General features: G+C 40.0%; 2 non-coding genes across 2 annotated transcripts; one reads left to right on the forward strand and one right to left on the reverse strand.

Annotated features, from left to right (window-relative positions):
* Window positions 1–2,440: 2,440 nt before the first annotated feature.
* LOC114627296 lies at window positions 2,441–2,573 on the reverse strand. The gene has a single exon (XR_003712353.1). It is a non-coding gene; the product is annotated as a small nucleolar RNA SNORA17 (small nucleolar RNA).
* A 4,635-nt stretch (window positions 2,574–7,208) lies between these two features.
* LOC114627297 lies at window positions 7,209–7,339 on the forward strand. Its single transcript, XR_003712354.1, has one exon. It is a non-coding gene; the product is annotated as a small nucleolar RNA SNORA17 (small nucleolar RNA).
* The last annotated feature ends 6,421 nt before the right edge of the window (window positions 7,340–13,760 follow it).

Consider the following 13,760-nt stretch of genomic DNA (forward strand, 5'->3'; position numbering starts at 1 on the left):
GGTTGGGTTCCTTTGGAATGTTCCACTATTTTTATGTTATACCACCCTAGCAACCCCCTCACTCCCTCCTCATTTCCTTGGTTTGTGGTTTTTCCCTTTAAAAACACCCCTCAAACTGGCAGTCGGGGTCAATTCAGCTCCTGCGTGGGCATGCGAATTGACCGGCAGCTAGTTGTCACGTCCTAATAAATAACCTCGCAATTGCTCTGGTACATGGTGTCTCGAGCAGATTACTGGGTGGTCGCGACTTTCTGAGACTTGAGAGAGGGTCTCCCCTCTGCGGAGGTCTTCACTGGGACTCCTCAGGGCCCAAAGGATGCAGGACATCCTGCCCTGCCAGAGACATACATTCCTTCTAGTTCACATCTATGTTTGGGAACAGATCCTGTGCTCCATCCCCCCCTTCGTCCCCAACACACCCTCGTCCATACCCAGAGACAGCTTGACCTCAAGGAGTTATGGCACAGGCAGGCTCACAGATCAGGCTCTCCAGACCCCATTTCATACCCAGAGACAGCCTGATCCAAGGAGGCTAGACATAGCCAGACTCACAGGAGGGACAGGCTCCAGTCAGAGACAGCAAGTCCAACTAACACCAGGGACAACCAGATGGTGAGAGACAAGTACAAGAATATAAGCAGTAGAAACCAGTGCTGCTTGACAACCTCAGAACCCTCTTCTTCCACCACAGCAAGCCCTGAATATCCCAACATACCTGAAAAGCAAGATTCTGATCTAAAATCCTATCTCATGAAGATGATAGAGGACTTTAAGAAGGACATAAATAACTCCCTTAAAGAATTACAGGAGAACACAGGTGAACAGACAGAAGCCCTTAAAGAGGAAACACATAAATCTCTTAAAGATATACAAGAAAACACAATCAAATAGGTGAAGGAATTGAACAGAACTGTCCAGGATCTAAAAATGGAAATAGAAAATATAGAAATCACAGAAGGAGACAACCCTGGAGATGGAAAACCTAGAAAAGAGGTCAGGAGTCACAGATGGCAAGCATTAACAACAGAACACAAGAGATAGAAGAAAGAATCTCAGGCGTAGATGATACCATAGAAGACATAACACAACAGCCAAAGAAAATACAAAGCACAAAAAGCTCCTGAACCAAAACATCCAAGAAATCCAGGACACAACAACAAGACCAAACCTATGAATAATGAGTATAGAAGAGAAAGAAGATTCCCAACTTAAAGGTCCAGTAAACATCTTCAACAAAATTATAGAAGAAAACTTCCCTAACCTAAAGAAAGAGATGCCCATAAATGTACAAGAAGCCTACAGAATGCCAAATAGATTGGGCCAGAAAAGAAATTCCTCCTGTCACATAATAATCAAAACACCAAATGCACAGAACAAAGAATATTACAAAGTGGCAATGGGAAAAGGTCAAGTAACATATAAAGGCAGACCTATCAGAATTACACCAAACTTCTCAACAGAGATTCTAAAAGCCAGAAGATCATGGGCAGATGTCATACAGACCCTAAGAGAACACAAATGTCAGACCAGGATACTATACCCAGCAAAACTCTCAATAACCATAGATGGAGAAACAAGGTATTCCATGACAAAACCAAATTTAAGCAATATCTTTCCACTTATCCAGGCCTACAGAGGATAATAGAAGGAAAACTCCAGCACAAGGAAGGAAACTAAACCCAAGAAAAAGCAAGAAATTAATCTTCTCATAACAAACCCAAAAGAAGAGAACCAAACAAACATAATTCCTCCACTAACAAAAAAATAACAGGAAGCAACAATCATTGACCCTTAATATCTCTCAACATCAATGGCTCAATTCTACAATTAAAAGACATAGGCTAACAGACTGGATACACACTCATATTCTTGGGGCCAGCTCACCCACAACTAAGTACCACAACTGGCTATGGGCAGGGTTGGTTCTGCTCTTGTGGCCCCAAGGCCAAGTCCCCCACGATGCCTTTGTGAGGGGTGGGTCCAGTTTTGCAGAGCTCTCAGACCTCACTATGTCTGGCAGCTCAAACCAGGGATATCTGCCTGGGCTTTGGTGGTAACAAACCATTGCTACTGAATGGCCATGGATCCATATGTTGCCCCTTGTGGCAGCATAGGCCAGGACCCCACAACGGTCCCATGTGGTTTCACTGGCTACTCACATTCTTTACTGCCCTCAACTTGCCAGTTCTGCCTCTTTTCATTGTGCCAACATGGTTCTATTTCTCTTTCTTTTCTATTTCACCACTTACTTGCTCCCTTTAGTGATGCCCAGGGACTCTGAGTGTCTGAGATTGTCTCAGGAGTGGTCTCAGTAGTGCAATGCCCTGCTTGTGAATTATGACACTGGGCAAGGGTTATCTTCAGCAAGGGTAGACTAGCTCCCTGTCTAGGCTCCCAGGTGCCTGACTGGTGGTTGTCGCAAGGATGCTCTTTTTCTGGGATTGTCAGGCTGCTAAATCATTCAGATGTTCACAGATCAGAATTCTGAATATAGACATAGCATCTCTCCCCTCTGCCACCTACTGACACTCATGTGACACAAAAGCCACACCTGCAATTTTCCTACACACTGGACCCTTATACTCTTAATTGGCTTAATAAATATAACTGTTGGTAGCTCTCTCATATGGTTTATTCTCGACATAACCTGACTAACTCAAAAGCTGCTGCATGACTAGAAAACTCATCCTAGGAGAGCTGGGATGCTGTTCAGGCAGCTCACAGAAAGCTGAGCTGCCTGAACAGCATCCCTATGACAATGGCTGTTCTGGTTTTATAACTTAGGAGAAGTTTGCTTGAATCTTATAAATTTCAGAGGCATCCTGAACTTTATTAATTTCGTTTACTTTTTGTGTCTTCTGCTTCTTCCTCCTTATTCTCTGTGGTCATTTTTGTTTTAGAAGAAATAGCTACACGACACATGTTGACTCTTTTTCTCATGGTCATAGTGTTTTGCAGTGGGCTGCTGGCTATACCAAGACACACTTCTATTTGTGGGTAAGTCCTTGATGCCCAGGGGAAGGACTATAGTGCAGGAGACTAAATGTTCCACCTCTGTCCTCTCCTACAATATGAAGATCCTGGTCTCACAGGATATAGGAATACCAACACAACACAGATAAAGTGTGCAAGATGCCAGACTGATATAAGTTTCCTGACCCAATTTCCATTGCATGATCCAGATTTCAGAAGATGGTGCAGAAGCTGCAACTTCCATAAGATATTCCCTCAGAGGCTTAGAGCACTGAGATATTGAAGCCACCAAGTTCCACAGGCCCACAAAGAGTCTCAGGCCAGAGGCCCAGGCTAGGGCCAGCCAGGAACACACATATTCTCAGTACAATTGTCATCACCGATTTTTAACTGAAGGATCAAATGGCTCAAGAAAAGACCCAACACAGACATACTCTACTTAACAGAAAGGCTTCTTAGCCCCATTCTGCTGGTCATTGAGAGGCCCTGCAGATGGCCCAGGAGCTGGCCAATGTCCTGATAAGAAAGGCAGTGAAAATTGCCAACATACTGTGAACACATACACACTACATAAATGTAATAAAAAATTCTAAACATAAAAACATCTGTTAACTCTAACAATGATGAATATTACCAATAAAATTAAATACAATGCACAGAATAGTGATTTATATGTTGTTTAGAAGATGAAAGATTATTATGATGTTAATTCTCTCCAGGAAAGCTGCAGGCTATTTACTAATTTGCATGTTTATTTATTCATGTGTATGTTTGGATGTATCCCTGTTGATCTTTGTCCAGGTACACATGCATATTGGTACACATGGAGGTCAGTAGACAACTCCTGGTTTTGAGTCTCAGGAATTATATGGCAAGTAACCATATGTGGTAATTTGGTAGCACTGGAGATTTGCAAGGCAAGCACATTACTAAGTGAGCTATTTCCCTAGATTCCAGTCTGTTTTTAACAGACACACACATTTTGTATATTCATTGACCAACATTTGCCTTATTTTGAACTTTTTGTCAATTATGAATAGTTGTACCATGAATGTTCATGGACAGTGTGAAGGGGTTTTTAATCCTCCTTAGCATTTCCTTGGAATATAAATTGTTGTGTCATGGGATAATTCTATTTAAACTTTCTGAGGATTTACCTGACTTTTTTCAACATGCTTTAGCATATTAACATATTCAGTTTCTACTAGCAACACTGTAAGGGTTCCAGTGACTCTGCATACTCAATGACACTTGTTGCTATAGGTAACCTGGTAGGATTTGGTACAGTTTTTGTGACAATAAGCCTACGGTGAATGGAGTTTCCTGTGTCCCTCACAGTATCACTCAGACATCCTGGGCAAGCTCACCCTCTATCAGTCACAGGTCCTGCTCATATTCAAGAGACAACACAACGCCAACGCTGTCTTTTTCTTTTGGCTGTCTCCTTCTCAAGGAGACAATGCTTCTCAAATGGTGTCCCTCAGAGAGCAGCAGCAGCAACAGCAGAGACACTGGAATAAAATTAAAAAGGAAAATTCTTGCACTTTATTTCAGGTCTATGAAGCTAGATACTTGGATAGACTCTAATCTGCGATTCCAGATTTTTTTGTTGCTTGCTCAAGTTTAGGGTAAGGGCTCAATTTCAGGGCAAGATAGTAGATTAGTGACCATTACTCCATACAAAATCTCTCATGTCTCTCAAATAAGGATGGAAGTGTCATAGGAAATAATTTATTTGGGGCTTGCAGGCTGATGGAGTGATGCTATTTAGCCCAGGATAGACCTAAACTCCTGGTTCTATCTGCCTGTATCTCAAGTGCTGGAATTGCAGGTGTTCGCCATCCTGTTTGACTTCACATTTTTTCAGAAATATTCAGTCCTTGAGATGTTTGGGTTGGACACTTTCTAGTAAAACGAAACACTGGATATGAAATGTACACAATTATTTTGGCCATAGAAACTCTACTAAAGGAGGACTTTTAAAGCATCATCCAGAAATGGCTAGTGAAATAATGTCCCTCAAAAAGCTTTTCTTAATGTCCCTGCCATTCAAAAGTCCAAGAGCATGCTGCCATATTGCACGTCAGCTCAGTGAAAATGGATAGCACAGAAGATTCATGGAGAAATCATTCCCAACACTCACAGTGGCCTCACCAATGACACTCTAGAAGGAGAACACTTTGGATACTCAGGATGGTTTTTTTGTCTTGGTTTGAGTAAGGTGTATACCTGTATGAGTGTATGCATAGGATAGACCAATTCCAGGGCTTACCAGATGGTGGTGGTGTGTGCCTTTGACTGAGCATTCAGAAGGCAACAGCAGGAGGGTCTCTGAGTTGCTCAGAGTTTGTAACCAGCCTGGTCTATAGAGCTAGTTCCAGAACAGCCATGGCCACACAGAGAAACCCTGTCTCCTAAGCAACAGTAACAAGAAAAGAATAAAAGAAAAAGAAAAAAAATCAAGGGCTCTGCTCTTAACCAGGTAATTGCCCTACGATTAAACTATATCCCACCCAACCTTCAGTACTACCTTTTCAATTAGGTGGAATATATTCTCTCAAGAAGTAGTGCATATTGTTCACAAGCAGTCATTTAAATATTTTTCCACTTCTTACCAGTCTATAAACTTTGTTATAAGAGCGGGCAAGCTTCCTCATCAACATGATTTATCACTTTCTTTAAACACTGTGGATTCATGACTTCTTTTCATCTTCCCCAGGCAGTACAGCAAGATTTTCTTGCTTGGCAACTTTCATCCTGGCTTCCAGGAATGTGGAATACACGTGGAACACATTCAAATGTACAGGCAGATGTACAGTGGGCTTTATTTTTCATTGACAAGCTGATTATAAAATTAACATTGTGGCTAGGGATTTAGCTCAGTGGTAGAACACTTGAGGGCTGGGTTCAATCCTTGGCACCACACAAAAACCAAAAGTAAAAATAAAATCACACAAACAAAAACTATTGGGAATACAAAGTATTAAAATATTCTTAAGAATAAAATAGGAGACCCAGGAGTTAATTTCAAGTATTATAAAAGTACTGTTATCAAAACACTATGATACTAGCATAAAGAGTGCCAAATTAATTCATTGCTCAGCTGTAAGTGGAAAATTTATATCATTCCCTTCAAGACCCAGGGAATATTGTAGAAAAGGGAATGGAAAAAAAGTCAGATGTGAAGGAAGGGATAACATGGCATAGCATGCTGTCTTCTGCACGTGGCATGGCCATTGAATTTCCTAACTTATAGAAATGTGATCACCCACAGAAAACTCGCACAAGATTGGAACCATCACCACTTTATCATAGATAGGGAGGAACCCAGTCTTCCCTGGGGAGTCATAGATGATTAATGTTTGGGAAGGATTATTATTATTTTAGTGGTGTAGCCATTTGTAAGGTTCCCATGGTCCTGTAAATAGCTTGTCACTTGTACTTGTTCAACTTAATCAGATTCATTGGGACACACACACACAGAGATATTAAAAAAGCACTAGTTGGGAAGAGGAAAGGGATCAGCAGAAGTGAGAGGGCAGAAAGGGGATAATTGGGAGGGAACTACAACCAGAATATTTTATATACATGTATGAAGTGTCATAATAAAACCAATTATTATGCATAATCAATACACACCTAAATTCCAAATATAAAGATAGAATACAGTACAAACTACAGAAGTAGGGAAACATAGATGTAATGATGTATTCTTGATAAAGTCCCAGAGCCAACATACAGAATAAAGAACGAGTTTCTTTTTCCTTTTCTTTCCTGATTTTTGAGATAGGGTTTCTCTGTGTAATATTTTCTGTTCTGGAATCTGTTTTGTAGATCAGGTTGGGTTGCAACTCACATAGGTCTGCCTGCCTTTGCCTCTCTGTTGTTGGGAGTAAAGGTGCGTACCACCAGTGCTTGGCTAAAGATTACTTTTCAACAGGTGACAGGATCAGGTGAAAATTCACACCCACATAATAAACTTGGATCCATGATGTACAGAAGATATAAAAGTGAACTCAAATAAATCTTAGTTCTAAATGTAAGATCTAAAATTATAAATTATCTAGATAAAGATTTTTTAGTATAGTTGATAAAGGAACAGTATTAAGAATATACAACAAACTCTTAAAAGCTATCAAACAAACAATAACCTAACTTAATTGGAAAAGCAGTTGGACAGTTCACTGAAGAAGTTACACAAATCAAATATAAGTACTTGGAAAGATCCTCAACACCCTCCCCCTAGAGGCATTGCAGGTATGGCTGTGTATTCCATGTGTGTCAGTAGATGACAGAGAGGAGAGAGAGACTAGTTTATGTTCAGTGTGCCGACCTGTAAACATGGTATGATTAGTAGCCTAACACTCTTTGAAAAAGCACTGTCCTGCCTGCCCAGACTGGCTTCCAGCATGGGGAGTGAGCCCAAGACAGACAATGCCCACATGGGGCCACTTTGATTGCCTGGACTAGGAGCAAGTCCAAGATGACTACCAGTATAGTACCATGGAGCCCAGACAGGGAGATGACCTGGGATCATCATCAGTTTGGTGCTGTGCTGGTCTGGGGGACTGGACCATGCCAAAGATGGTCCCAGAGGAGGAAAGATGGTCCTACAGATCCAGAACTACAGGGTTTCTATGACACAAGGCAACAGCAGTATCTGGGGAGGGTGGTGGGAAGTCCCAGTGAGATCCAGTATTGATTGTGTGGGAGAAGTCCAGGTCATGGTACCAGATCAGTAACTCAGTACAATGAATATCTGGAAGCAAAGAAAGAAGTGTGGACTGTGGAGTGGACTGTGGGATACACTAGGACACTGCAGTGTCCACAATGTTATTTCTTTTTCTCTGATTTGGGGAGGTTGTGGAGGTGGCAGGTTGTATGAGGTTAGGGGAGAATAGGTGGGATTGGGTACATGATGTGAAGCTTGTGAAGAACCCCTGAACTGTTGAAAAAAGGATATTCAACATCATTAGTGATTGGTATCATGCACATAAAAGCCATAGCCTATGTGTGGAAACCCACATTCTTTAGAATGGCAAAGATTTTAAAAGATGGCAAAGTTTCAGATGCTGCTGAGATTAGAGGAAGATGCGACAAATACTGTGGAAAGAAATTATGCTATGTCTTAAAGGAATATAAAGGAGAGTGAAGAAATGTGGGTGGTAGTCTTGTTAGTGTGGTGATTAAATGTAAGTTTAGCGTATGTATCAAAACTTAGCAAATGGCTTATTGTACTCAGGTGAAGTTTATCACATACTAACAATACCTCATTAGAAGCATAGAACACATCAAGATCTATTGTAAAAACAAACTTCTAAGACAGTAGCTAGAAAGCAGAAAGGCAGGACACAGCAGTGACACAAACACTTGTGGTTTCAGCACAGGATTAAGGTGCTCACAGCAGAAGTGATAATGATATGTAAATCTTGTCTGTAGAGAGCTATACAAGCACACAGCTACTGTTCCCTGCAGAAACAATTGTAACCTAACTTGATCATGACAAAATCCCCAAAAGAGAAGCAGAGACAAGGAGAGTGGCGCTTACATTGAGTGGCACTCAGAAACACAGAGAAATGCATAGTAGACTGTACAGATCAAATGTCAAAAAATTTCACTGGTTACTGAAGAGTATTGCTGCTAAGCAATATGTGCACCTGTTACTATTATGCTGGGTTCAGCATGGCTGTATAAAGAAAGATGTGACATAATTCCTGCACCTGGAACATTGCCAGGCTGTTGATTCCTACAATCCTACGTGTGCTAATAACTGCTTTTGTCCTGGAACTGATCTGCTCTCACTTCTATTTTACTTTCAATCTCCTTTTGGGAAATACACTTCTCCAATTACTCAGAGCCAAATACTTGACAATAAATGAAACAGATGTGGTTCTCAGGAATGAGGGATGAAGGTGGTCATAAGGCTGTGGAGGACAAGGAAAGGCCTTCTGCTTGGCCTTTAAGGCCCACGGGAAAGGATTTAGACAGCATAAACACAGAGGCCATAAAAGTCTACATGGTCCTTTGTAGAAATGGTTCATTGCCAGGCTTGGCCTTTAACTTGGAATTATGAGGAGATACATGTACCCTCTGATCTAATGACTGCTGCATTAATTAGCCAGGGTAAACTTGGGGACATCATGGATAGAGAGCTAAAGTGGTCTCAAGAAGAAAAGAAATAGCTAGGGGAAGAAGGAATTTATAAAATACAAGCAAATGGCAGATGGGTTTATTTTATAGGAGAAAGGCTTATATATGTTCTAGAAACAAATGGTATTAGAAAGAGAGTACATGAGGCCATGGAATTGCTAGGACAAGGAAACTAGGATTAGAAAATTAAACAATAAAACAATTATACTTTTTATAATTATATAAAAAGTGAGCACTTCATTCTCCTATCTACTTGAGGGATTGGAGATGACAATGCCTAGAGAGATATTAGAGAGAGCTAGCTGCTGCACTTGCATAAATTTTAAAACTTTGTAAGAAATTATTTTAACCCTAGTAGTCTGTCATCTTTCTGTTTTTATATGAAAATAGATACTAAAGACTGTTGTCTGCTGTACTAGGAAACTGTAAGAGGTATGCTCAGCTACCCGTGAAAAAAAGGCTGTGTAAAAACTAAGAGGAAATGTGCTTTTTCTTTGGGTTTAGTTTCTGTTTTAAGGAGGTAGGGGTTGGGACTAATGATTTGGAATTCATAGAATTTATATAAATTTAAGTATTCATAAAAATTAGTAACAATGATCAAAGCCTTGATGATGTAGCTTTAGTAAATAAAAAAACTGGACTCAGGCTCTCGGGCTGGGAGAAGACAAAAGAATAAGGAGGAGAAGACAAAAGAATGAGAAGGAAGAAAGGAGAAGAAAGAAGAATGACGAGAATCCTTGGGGAAAGAGGGAGCACTTGAACTGACAGTTGCATCCACTACTGACTGTGTGATTATTGAATTTGTGCTGCCCCCATTCCTGCGTTTCTCAGGACCCTCTTCATACCAAGGCTGGATATTGGCACTATTACACATAGTAAGATGTAATATTACACTAAGGGGCTTAGAGTTCTGACAGTGGGCTTACATTCACACTCCATTCTGTGTTACTGAATTAGTACCAAAACCAGTCTTATAATGGGAGTAAGACAAGTCACAGGACTCTGAGGTCCTCTCAGAAGTCTGGGGTCACTCACCAAAATACTGCATAGCTGCTATTTCATTTATATCAATGGAATAAAGTGCCTGTAAAAATCTTATCATATGGTGCTGAAGAGATGGCTCAGGGGTTAAGAGCACTGACTGCTTTTCCAGAGGATCCAGGGTTCAGATCCCAGCATCCATATGGCAGCTCACAACTGTTTGTTACTTCAAAATCTAAGACCTCCACAAACACATACATGTATATTATATACAAAGTCACATAAAATAAATTATTTTAAAAATCCTATTGTACACTATAAGTACAGCAAAATGGGAGATTCTGGTTTCGTTGAAGACTCAGTTGTGTCATGAGATGTCTTTCTCAAAACCATCAAGAGAATGGTTTTTTTTTTATGATTTTGCACTTCTTTATTAATGTATAACACATACTTTATAATGATTAGGTTTTTTTTTTCAGCTTGACACAAGCTAGAATGAACTTGTAAGGGGGTTTTAATGAGGATTTTTCTAGATTAGATTGGCCTGTGGGGAACTGAGATTACCCTAGTTGAGGTGAAAAGAACTACCCACTGAGAGTGGTACCATTCTCTGATTAGAAACTCTGGGATTGTGTTAATAGTGAAAAGCTAAACTGAACACTAGCACATGTGGACAAAGCCACTGCTCCAAGAGAATGTTTTGCTGAAGTAGACACATGATGTTTTTCTGGAAGCTGCCTGGTGAAAGGGCTTGTAATGGTTTACTAGACTGGATGCTTGAGAGGACACGCGATATTTAGAAAGTGTATAAGTTTAACCCAACAAACAGTGGCCAACCCTCTGACATCAGTTCACCTTGCCACTCTTTGCTGGTCTTTGTTGGGCTTTGCTGATCCTGGTCTTCACTGACAATGTTCTGGCATTGGTTCACCTTGCCTTTTTTACTGATCATTGCTTGTCATGACTTCATAGAGAGAAAAACACACTAAAGAACTTATTGTGATATTGCAGTGGCTTCTTGCCACTTTTTACCACTTCCTTGGGCTTTGGCAGATTTGCAGAGCCTTGTGGTTTCTTCTGGATCAAACTGCCATTGCTGATTCATAAATGGTGCTTGGCAGTGGACCAAGATACCACTGCTGATTTGTGTGAACTGAACTGCTGATATCCTGACAACAATTAGAACCACACCAAAGAACTATTTCTAAACAGGTCCACACCATCCTTTGCCCTATTAACCTTTCCTTTCCACTAGCTCTGATGGCTGTTAGGATAGAAAGGAGGTTAAAGTGTTTAAGAATCCATATAAAGTAGGTTTTGAAAAAAATCTAAGCCTACAGTACAGAAAACAATGGCTATCCATTGTTTTTGCTTAAGCAGAAAGCACAGGTAGTTAATTATGAAAAATAACTCATTGATTTCAAAAGGATACCTTTCCCCATGACTGTAATTTCTTAATCACACCTGTAAAGTAAATGGCTTACATGACAATAGATTCTGTGTTTTCACTCTACTTTTCAAAGTATATTTTCAATTTATATTTTATTAGTAGATATTTTATTATGCAAAGTAAAGGAATTCCCTGTGATATTTCAGTGTGAATGTGGACTTTGACCATATTCATTCCGTCTACTTCTTTCATATTTCTCTTTCCACATCCTAGAAGGTCCCCTTGACTTAAAAAGCATCACTATGAACTTTATATTTTTTAAACTTTAAGAAAATTATTTATTTGCTCATGTTAGTGCTTTGTCTGCATGTATACCTGCTGCCAGAAGATGGCATCAGATCTCTTTTATTGATGGTGATGAATCACCATGTGATCACTGAGAATTGAACTCAGGATCTCTGGCAGAACAGCCAGGGCTATCTCACCAGCCAAAACTGTATTTTTAATGAAGCAGTATTTTAAAAAATTATTACATATTTTCACTGTGGGTCTGCACATCAATAAAATCCTCTCAGGCAAGCATTAAGAGTAGGGGAATGCTAGGGCACTGAGGCAGGAGTGGGTGGGTGGGTGAGTGGGTGCAGGAGCACCCTCATAGAGCCAGGGGGAGAAGGGAAGAGATGGGGACTTGTGGAGGGGAAACTGGGAAGGAGGATAACATTTGAAATGTAAATAAAGAAAATAACCAATAAAAAATGAAAAAAAAAAAACGAAATTAGAAAAAAAAAGACACTACCCCTGACACTATTAATGATATTCTGGAATATTTGCAGATAGGAGCCTAGCATAACTGTCATTTGAGAGACTTCACCCAGAAGCTTCTGGAAATTTATCCAACACAGGCAAACATTAGATGGAGCTTGGAAATCTTGTGGAAGAGAGTAAGGATTTGAATGAGCCAGAGAGATCAATGGGCCTGTAGGTGCTCACAGAGACTGAACCGCTAACCACAGATCATGCAAAGGACAGACTTAGGCCCCCTGTAAAAATGTAAGAGACATGTGGGTGCTCTCTGCTTTATATGCCTTTCCCCCAACTGGGGCTGCCTTGTCTAGCCTCAATAGGAGAAGATGTACCTAGTTTTACTGCAACTTAATATGCCAAGGCTGGTTGATCTCCATACGATGCCTCCCCTTCTCTAAAGAGAGAGGGAGATATGAGGGGATGGAGAAGGAGAAGGTGAGACTCCAAGGAGAGGAGGGAGGGGAAGCTGTGATCCAGATTTAAAGTAAATAATTAATTAATGAAAAAAGAATATCTAAAGTATTGCCTTTTAACCTCTCATTGTCATTATTTCTACCACACATAAAGTTTATAGCCTATTTAAAAAGTGTTTTCTGTACAAGGACATTCAACTCTCAATGAAAAGAATACAATGATGGGACAGACACTGGTACAACTATTAATATCATAGCAAATACATATAGGTCAAACTTTTAGTCAGGCAGAACTAAAGAGAAATATAACATTATGTGTATTATTTGCTAAAATGGAAAATTGCAGGTATTTTTATTGCCATTTCCATAAAAATATTTTTATTGGAAATCCAAAAGTTCATTTGGAAACTATGTCACTAGATGCTCCTTGTATCAGGGAACTCGTTCACTTTCACTATTGTTTTTAAAAAAATTCATGACTGTGTTTCATGTTTATGTAATTTCCCCTTTCTGTGTCTCCCAACTTAAATCCATGACCTCTTTTCTTTAATTATTTTGCTACATGGCACAAGATTGTATAACTTAGGAAACTCTAACCATACCTCTTAACAATATGATTTTCTAGACAAGATCTGAATGATGACAACCAAAGTTGCTGTGCCAGGATGGTCAGGGGAACTCTCACAAGGCCACTCCATGAAATATTGGAGGCAATGAATGACTATCAATGGAAGTAAAACGAGTGTACTCTAGGGATGAACCCTCTAATGAGATAGATATTCAATACCTGGTGGTCAGTCAGCCCTAAAAACATATGAGAAACACTAATGCACTCAGCCGTTTGTAAGGATATGTTTATTTGTGTAAATATATAAATATTAACTAAAGAGGGAAACTTCTTTTTAAAAAGGAGTGGGCTTTCCCAGGTCCTGCCTTAGGTGTGTAAGGCATTACTCAAAGCACTGTGCATGTGGTGACCTCATTGAAGTAGGTTACATTTAGGTGTTATAAGGAAGAGCCAGGCTGGACAAGCCAGTTCCCTTGTTCAT

This window comes from Grammomys surdaster, unplaced genomic scaffold (genome assembly GCF_004785775.1).
Source record: "Grammomys surdaster isolate TR1022 unplaced genomic scaffold, NIH_TR_1.0 251, whole genome shotgun sequence".
NCBI classification, from domain to species: Eukaryota; Metazoa; Chordata; class Mammalia; order Rodentia; family Muridae; genus Grammomys; species Grammomys surdaster.